This window comes from Nyctibius grandis, unplaced genomic scaffold (genome assembly GCF_013368605.1).
Source record: "Nyctibius grandis isolate bNycGra1 unplaced genomic scaffold, bNycGra1.pri scaffold_101_arrow_ctg1, whole genome shotgun sequence".
Taxonomy (NCBI): domain Eukaryota; kingdom Metazoa; phylum Chordata; class Aves; order Nyctibiiformes; family Nyctibiidae; genus Nyctibius; species Nyctibius grandis.
Genome location: NW_027167477.1, coordinates 67,314 through 76,501, shown reverse-complemented (window position 1 = coordinate 76,501; position 9,188 = coordinate 67,314). Strand labels below are relative to the sequence as shown.

The 9,188-nt window shown below is 51.7% G+C and overlaps 1 long non-coding RNA gene across 1 annotated transcript; it reads right to left on the bottom strand.

The window, feature by feature from the left end:
• Positions 1 to 6,446: 6,446 nt before the first annotated feature.
• On the bottom strand, positions 6,447 to 6,811 carry LOC137677241 (uncharacterized). The gene is made up of 3 exons (XR_011050244.1): positions 6,753 to 6,811; positions 6,608 to 6,657; positions 6,447 to 6,505 (listed from the first exon to the last, which is right to left on the bottom strand). It is a non-coding gene; the product is annotated as an uncharacterized lncRNA (long non-coding RNA).
• Positions 6,812 to 9,188: the final 2,377 nt, after the last annotated feature.

Sequence of the window (9,188 nt, the reverse complement as noted above, 5' to 3'; positions counted from 1 at the left end):
ATCCACAGACCAACTGCAGCCTGCCACTTAAGTAAATAATTAATTCAAACATTAAACCTTACACAGAGAAGTCTCAAAACCTTACAGATCCCATCTGCCCAACTAGCCCTCTCGCTGCCTCCCCCACACAGCTCAAAGATCTCCTCTGCACCTTCAAAATGTTACAGAAGTTACTGTCCTCACCTGCTGCAGATAGCTAATCTGTCCGAGATGACTCTACAACCTTTACCCAAACAGTCTAGGCATATCAACATATTAACCACAGACACTGATCGCTACTCTACCTACCCCTGACTCTACAATGCCAGGCAGGGCAGCTCCGAGCCACACACACGCACACATGCACGCACACGCACACAGAGAGCCCGATGCAACACAGAACGCTAGAATCCAGGTGCCTCAAAGATGAGAGAAAACTCTCACCGACGATGATGATGCCCGAGGAGAAGAGGCTGCGAGGGAAGACCGCCTGCAGGACCGTGACGGGGACGTGAGGAGGCTCTCTGGCGACCCCAGAAAGCAAGCAGAACGTCATGGCCTGTGACAAGATGTTACTCTCAAAACTGAGAGGACGTATGCGCAAGAAGCTCGGCTTCAAGACCTCACCGCCTAAGGATGCACGGAAGAATGACCGGTCTGTCCAAAGAGACGCCTGGAAAGCAAAGCCGCTCGTGCGGCTGGCGATGACGCCGCAGAAGAGGACCGTCTGGAAACTTGCAAGATGGAAGCCTGAACCACGCTTTAATCTCGTTACAAAAGAAAAAAAGTGCCTGATTGGCACTACACTGATGAGTACAGGTGTTCAAGGCTCCAGGGATGGCGTGCTCCTCGAGCACAAAGAAGACATCGAGACCTGAAGAAGCGCTAAGACGCACGCGACATCCGCACGAGCTACACAAACGCACGTAGGCTGGAACTGCCCTGGCCTGGCAAACGCTACCATTGTGCTGAAAAGAAACCCTATGCCTTAACCTGCCTAAAGGGGACTGGTCCTGGACAGCCCTCTCCCCTACACAAACTTTAAAACTGGAAAACCGCTTCCTGAAAGTGCCAACCTTGTCTGCTCCTTCCCCCAACCTCTCCCCAACATCAGTGCCTCAACTTACCTTTCAGACAGCCGAGGGTCCAATGCCATCCTCAAAAAGAAAAAAATACAATCAGCCCACTGCATGAATCCTGCAATCACCAGATTCCTCTTCATCACCTGCAAAAAAAAAAAAAAAAAAATTACAATCCACACTTAACAAGGCCGTCACTCAGCATCACATCTGACAGAGACCGTTCCCCACATCATCCCCCACCTCGGATGCACAGTGCCGTTCCGGTCACCTGCTCCGTGCCGATTGCAGAGTGGGACGCTGTGGCTGTGGTCGCTCGTGGTGCCTAAGATACCAAAAGACACAAAATTACCGTGCCACTGGCAAGAAAGCACCAGCCCCCTGCTCCTACTCTCTACTACCCAGCTCACCTCAAACGCTCATCCAAGTCCAAAGGCTACGCCGCACAGAACCTGCAAAACCAAGCAGAAACGCTCCACTGAGTGACCGCTTAATACTTTCCTATGAGACACCGACGCGGCCCACGACCGCCTCACCTTCTCCGACCGCTCCTCGACAGTTGGCATCGCTCCCGGAAGCCGGTGGGCAGCACCTGCACAAAACCGAACGAAGAGGCAGGGGCTGAGATACTGTCCAAAACCGCATCTCACCTATGCCGGTCCCCTTCTCACCCACCTTTACCATCACAACTTCCCTGTCTGGTCTCTGGCACTTTAGGGCATCACGTTGTCTCTTGCACACCACCTGTAAAACCAAAAAACACGGGTCGCTTATGACTGCACTGCCAATACGACACCTGAAAAATAACTGCCGCTTCAGCCCACCGATCGGTGCTCACCTTGCCCGACTCGGCTGCTCTGCCCGTCTTCCGTGCTGCTCATCGCTTGGCAGCTTCAAATTAAAAAAAAAAAAAGAAATACCATAATGTAGGGATATCTCCATCGGTCATCTTCCCTCTAACACCACACGGCGACCCACCTTCTTATGGCGCTCCGCTCGCCTCTCCTCTCTTGTCCTGCACGGTTCATCCCTCTGCATCTGCAAAGACAATAATAAAAAAGTCACCCAGGTGCAAAGCATCACTTTAATACTTCCAGACATGGGGTTTCCATTAAGGAATACCATCCACAGCCCAACTGCAGCCTGCCACTAAAGTAAATAATTAATTCAAACCTTAAGCCTTACACAGAGAAGCCTCAACACCTTAGAGATTCCATCTGCCCAACTAGCCCTCTCGCTGCCTCTCCCAGATGACTACGTACATCTCCTCGGCACCTTCAAAACATTACAGAAATTACTGGCCTCACCAGCTGCAGACAGCTAATCCATCCGAGATGACTCTACAACCATTACCCCAACAGTCTATGCATATCAACAGATTAACCATAGAAACTTGTCGCTATTCCATCTACCCCTGACTCTACAACCCCACGCAGTGCAGCTGCAAGCCACACACACACACGCACAGTCCAATGCTACACAAAACGCTACAAACGAGGTTCCTCAACGATGAGAGAAAACTCTCAGCGAAGATGCTGACGCCAAAGGAGAACATGCTGTGGGGCAAGACCACCTGCAGGACCGTGACGGGGACGTGTGGAGGCTCTATGGCAACCCCAGAAAGAAAGCAGAACATCATGGCCAGTGACAAGAAGTGACTCTCAAAACCGAGAGGCTGTATATGCAACAAGCCTGGCTTCAAGACCTCACCACCTAACGATGCACGGAATAAAGCCCAGTCCGTCCAAATGGATGCCTGGAAAGAGAATCCGCTCGTTTTTGCAGCGAATTACCCTGCAAAAGAGGCCCGGCCGGAATCCGGCAAGATGGAAGAGCGAACCACGCCTTAAGCTCGTTACGCAAGAAAAGAAGTGACTTATTGGCACTACGCTGATGAGTACAGGCGTTCAAGACTCTAGGAATTGCGGCCGAGGTGCGCGGCGTGCTCCTCGAGCACAACGAAGACATCGAGACCTGAGGAAGCGCTAAGACGCACGAAACACGCCGCACGAACTACACAAACGCACGTAGGCTGGAACTGCCCTGGCCTGCCGCACGCTATCGTTGTGCTGAAAAGGAACCCCCTCCCTGAGCCTGCCTAAAGTGGACTGTTCCTGCACAGCCCTCTCCCCTACCCTAACTTTAAAAAGTGAAAATCGCTTCCTGAAAGTGCCAACCTTGTCTGCTCCTTCCCACCACCGCTCTCCACCACCAGTGCCTCAACTTAGCTTTCAGATGGTCAGGACTCCGATTCGATCTTCAAAAAGAAAAAATACAATCAGTCCACTGGATCAATCCTGCAGTGACCAGATTCCTCTACATCACCTGCAAAAAAAACAAAAACAAAAAAAACAAACAAACCAAACAAACCAAAAAAAACCCCACAAAAATTACAATCCACACTTAACAAGGCCGTCGCTCAGCATCACAGCTGGCACAGACCTTTCCCACAAGAGCCCCCACCTCGGATGCACCGTGGCATCCCGCTTGCCTGCTCCGTGCCGATTCCAGTCGGACGCTGCGGCTGTCGTCGCTCATGGGGCCTAGGATATCAAATGACAAGAAATTACCGTGGCACTGGCAAGAAATCACCAGCCCCCTGCTCCTACTCTCTACTACCCAGCTCACCTCAAACGCTCATCCAAGTCCAAAGGCTGCCCCGCACAGAACCTGCAAAACCAAGCAGAAACGCTCCACTGAGCGACCGCTGAATACTGTCCTATTAGACACCGACGTGACCCACGACCGCCTCACCTTCTCGGTTCGCTCCTTGGCACGTGGCTTCGCCTCCCGGAGCTCTCTGGGCAGCACCTTCAAAAACCCAAACAAAAAGGCACGTGCTGAGATACTGCCCAAAACCACGGAACGCCCGTGCCGCTCCCCTCCTAGCCCACCTTTACCGTCACATCTTGCCTGTCTGGCCTCCGGCACTTTAGGCCGACACGTTGGCTCTTGCGCACCACCTGTAAAACCAAAAAAAACACGGGCCGCTTATGACTGCGCCGCCTATTAACACCTGAAAACTAACTGCTGCTTCTGCCCACCGATCGGCTCTCACCTTGCCCGAGAGTCAGCTCCGGTGCCCGTATCCCGTGGCGCTCCTCGCTTTGCACCTTCAAATTACAAAAAAACCCCAAATACAATAAGGAACTGTCTCCATTTAGACTGCACCCGGGGCTAAAAATTAGCAGTATTTCTCTTTCCCAATGTCGCTTCCCCAAATGAGGAAGTGAATAGGGAAAAAGAGAGGAAGACTTATTAGGATGAAGTTAACCAGATTTAATGAAAGGAAGAAATCAATATAAAGGACAACACAAAACAAACCACTGTATACTCATCCACAGACCACTGCCAAGTTGCTCCAGGTATCACAGCAAGGAAGAGGGAGGAGGGAGGAGAGGCAAGGAGAGCAGGAAAAAACCCCACCTCTTCCCAGCAAACCCTCTCTTTTATAGTGATCTTGATGTCAATGAAACAGAAAACACCTGTGAGCCAGTCAGGGTCAGCTGCCCTGCATTTAACTGCTGAGGGCCTGGATCACCATGGCTGGCCACAAACTGAAACCAAATCCCAGTGAAATCAGCACAGAGGCATATCACCGAGAGTCATCTTCCCTCTAACGCCACACGGCGACCCACCTTCTTATCGCGTTCCCTGCGCCTCTCCTCTCTTGTCCTGCACGGCTCGTCCATCTGCATCTGCAAAGACAATATTGAATAAGTCACCTGGACTCAAAGCATCCCTTTATTAGTTCCAGATATCTGGTTCCCATTAAGGAATACCATCCACAGACCAACTGCAGCCTGCCACTTAAGTAAATAATTAATTCAAACATTAAACCTTACACAGAGAAGTCTCAAAACCTTACAGATCCCATCTGCCCAACTAGCCCTCTCGCTGCCTCTCCCAGACAGCTCAAAGATCTCCTCTGCACCTTCAAAATGTTACAGAAGTTACTGTCCTCACCTGCTGCAGATAGCTAATCTGTCCGAGATGACTCTACAACCTTTACCCAAACAGTCTAGGCATATCAACATATTAACCACAGACACTGATCGCTATTCTACCTACCCCTGACTCTACAATGCCAGGCAGGGCAGCTCCGAGCCACACACACGCACACATGCACGCACACGCACACAGAGAGGCCGATGCAACACAGAACGCTAGAATCCAGGTGCCTCAAAGATGAGAGAAAACTCTCACCGACGATGATGATGCCCGAGGAGAAGAGGCTGCGAGGGAAGACCGCCTGCAGGACCGTGACGGGGACGTGAGGAGGCTCTGTGGCGACCCCAGAAAGAAAGCAGAACGTCATGGCCTGTGACAAGATGTTACTCTCAAAACTGAGAGGACGTATGCGCAAGAAGCTCGGCTTCAAGACCTCACCGCCTAAGGATGCACGGAAGAATGACCGGTCTGTCCAAAGAGACGCCTGGAAAGCAGAGCCGCTCGTGCGGCTGGCGATGACGCCTCAGAAGAGGACCGTCTGGAAACTTGCAAGATGGAAGCCTGAACCACGCTTTAATCTCGTTACAAAAGAAAAAAAGTGCCTGATTGGCACGACGCTGATGAGTGCAGGCGTTCAAGACTCTAGGGATGGCGGCCGAGGTGCGCGGCGTGCTCCTCGAGCACAACGAAGACATCGAGACCTGAGGAAGCGCTAAGACGCACGAAACACGCCGCACGAACTACACAAACGCACGTAGGCTGGAACTGCCCTGGCCTGCCTCACGCTATCCTTGTGCTGAAAAGGAACCCCCTCCCTGAGCCTGCCTAAAGTGGACTGTTCCTGCACGGCCCTCTCCCCTACCCTAACTTTAAAAAGTGAAAATCGCTTCCTGAAAGTGCCAACCTTGTCTGCTCCTTCCCACCACCACTCTCCATCACCAGTGCCTCAACTTAGCTTTCAGATGGCCAGGACTCCGATTCGATCTTCAAAAAGAAAAAATACAATCAGCCCACTGGATCAATCCTGCAGTGACCAGATTGCAGGTGCTGTAGAGCAAAAAAAAAAAAAAAAAATTACAATCCACACTTAACAAGGCTGTCACTAAGCACCACAGCTGGCACAGACCTTTCCCATAACATCCCCCACGTCGCGTGCACCGTGCCATTCCGGTCACCTGCTCCGTGCAGACTCCAGAGTCGGACGCTGCGGCTGTCGTCGCTCGTGGGGCTACGATACCAAATGACAAGAAATTACCGTGGCACTGCCAAGAAATCACCAGCCCCCTGCTCCTACTCTCTACTACGCAGCTCACCTCAAACGCTCATCCAAGTCCGAAGGCTGCGCCGCACAGAACCTGCAAAACCAAGGAGAAACCCTCCACTGAGTGACCGCTGAATACTTTGCTGTTAGACACGGACGCGGCCCACGACCGCCTCACCTTCTCGGACCGCTCCTTGGCACGTGGCTTCGCCTGCCGGAGCTCTCTGGGCAGCACCTGCAAGAACCCAAACAAAAAGGCACGTGCTGAGATACTGCCCAAAACCACGGAACGCCCGTGCCGCTCCCCTCCTAGCACACCTTTACCGTCACATCTTGCCTGTCTGGCCTCCGGCAGTTTAGGCCGACACGTTGACTCTTGCGCATCACCTGTAAAACCCAAAAAAACACGGGTCGCTTATGACTGCGCCGCCAATGAACACGTGAAAAATATCTGCCGCTTCAGCGCAGGGATCGGCGCTCACCTTGCCCGAGAGTTGCCTGCTCTGCCCGTATCCCGTGGCGCTCCTCGCTGTGAACCTTCAAATTAAAAAACAACAACAAATACAATAAGGTAGTGTCTTCGTTTAGCCCGCACCCGGGGTTAAACATTAGCAGAATTTCTCTCTCCCAATGTCCCTTCCCCAAATAAGGAAGTGAATAGGGAAAAAGAGAGGGAAACTTCATAAGGATGAAGTTAACCAGATTTAATGAAAGGAAGAAATCAATATAAAGGACAACACAAAACAAACCACTGTATACTCATCCACAGACCACTGCCAAGTTGCTCCAGGTATCACAGCAAGGAAGAGGAGGAGGGAGGAGAGGCAAGGAGAGCAGGAAAAAACCCCACCTCTTCCCAGCAAACCCTCTCTTTTATAGTGAGCTTGATGTCAATGAAACAGAAAACACCTGTGAGCCAGTCAGGGTCAGCTGCCCTGTATTTAACTGCTGAGGGCCTGGATCACCATGGCTGGCCACAAACTGAAACCAAATCCCAGTGAAATCAGCACACGGAGGCATATCACCGAGAGTCATCTTCCCTCTAACGCCACACGGCGACCCACCTTCTTATCGCGTTCCCTGCGCCTCTCCTCTCTTGTCCTGCACGGCTCGTCCATCTGCATCTGCAAAGACAATATTGAATAAGTCACCTGGACTCAAAGCATCCCTTTATTAGTTCCAGATATCTGGTTCCCATTAAGGAATACCATCCACAGACCAACTGCAGCCTGCCACTTAAGTAAATAATTAATTCAAACATTAAACCTTACACAGAGAAGTCTCAAAACCTTACAGATCCCATCTGCCCAACTAGCCCTCTCGCTGCCTCCCCCACACAGCTCAAAGATCTCCTCTGCACCTTCAAAATGTTACAGAAGTTACTGTCCTCACCTGCTGCAGATAGCTAATCTGTCCGAGATGACTCTACAACCTTTACCCAAACAGTCTAGGCATATCAACATATTAACCACAGACACTGATCGCTACTCTACCTACCCCTGACTCTACAATGCCAGGCAGGGCAGCTCCGAGCCACACACACGCACACATGCACGCACACGCACACAGAGAGGCCGATGCAACACAGAACGCTAGAATCCAGGTACCTCAAAGATGAGAGAAAACTCTCACCGACGATGATGATGCCCGAGGAGAAGAGGCTGCGAGGGAAGACCGCCTGCAGGACCGTGACGGGGACGTGAGGAGGCTCTCTGGCGACCCCAGAAAGAAAGCAGAACGTCATGGCCTGTGACAAGATGTTACTCTCAAAACTGAGAGGACGTATGCGCAAGAAGCTCGGCTTCAAGACCTCACCGCCTAAGGATGCACGGAAGAATGACCGGTCTGTCCAAAGAGACGCCTGGAAAGCAAAGCCGCTCGTGCGGCTGGCGATGACGCCGCAGAAGAGGACCGTCTGGAAACTTGCAAGATGGAAGCCTGAACCACGCTTTAATCTCGTTACAAAAGAAAAAAAGTGCCTGATTGGCACTACACTGATGAGTACAGGTGTTCAAGGCTCCAGGGATGGCGTGCTCCTCGAGCACAAAGAAGACATCGAGACCTGAAGAAGCGCTAAGACGCACGCGACATCCGCACGAACTACACAAACGCACGTAGGCTGGAACTGCCCTGGCCTGGCAAACGCTACCATTGTGCTGAAAAGAAACCCTATGCCTTAACCTGCCTAAAGGGGACTGGTCCTGGACAGCCCTCTCCCCTACACGAACTTTAAAACTGGAAAACCGCTTCCTGAAAGTGCCAACCTTGTCTGCTCCTTCCCCCAACCTCTCCCCAACATCAGTGCCTCAACTTACCTTTCAGACAGCCGAGGGTCCAATGCCATCCTCAAAAAGAAAAAAATACAATCAGCCCACTGCATGAATCCTGCAATCACCAGATTCCTCTTCATCACCTGCAAAAAAAAAAAAAAATATAAAAAAAATATTACAATCCACACTTAACAAGGCCGTCACTCAGCATCACATCTGACAGAGACCGTTCCCCACATCATCCCCCACCTCGGATGCACAGTGCCGTTCCGGTCACCTGCTCCGTGCCGATTGCAGAGTGGGACGCTGTGGCTGTGGTCGCTCGTGGTGCCTAAGATACCAAAAGACACAAAATTACCGTGCCACTGGCAAGAAAGCACCAGCCCCCTGCTCCTACTCTCTACTACCCAGCTCACCTCAAACGCTCATCCAAGTCCAAAGGCTACGCCGCACAGAACCTGCAAAACCAAGCAGAAACGCTCCACTGAGTGACCGCTTAATACTTTCCTATGAGACACCGACGCGGCCCACGACCGCCTCACCTTCTCCGACCGCTCCTCGACAGTTGGCATCGCTCCCGGAAGCCGGTGGGCAGCACCTGCACAAAACCGAACGAAGAGGCAGGGGCTGAGATACTGTCCAAAACCG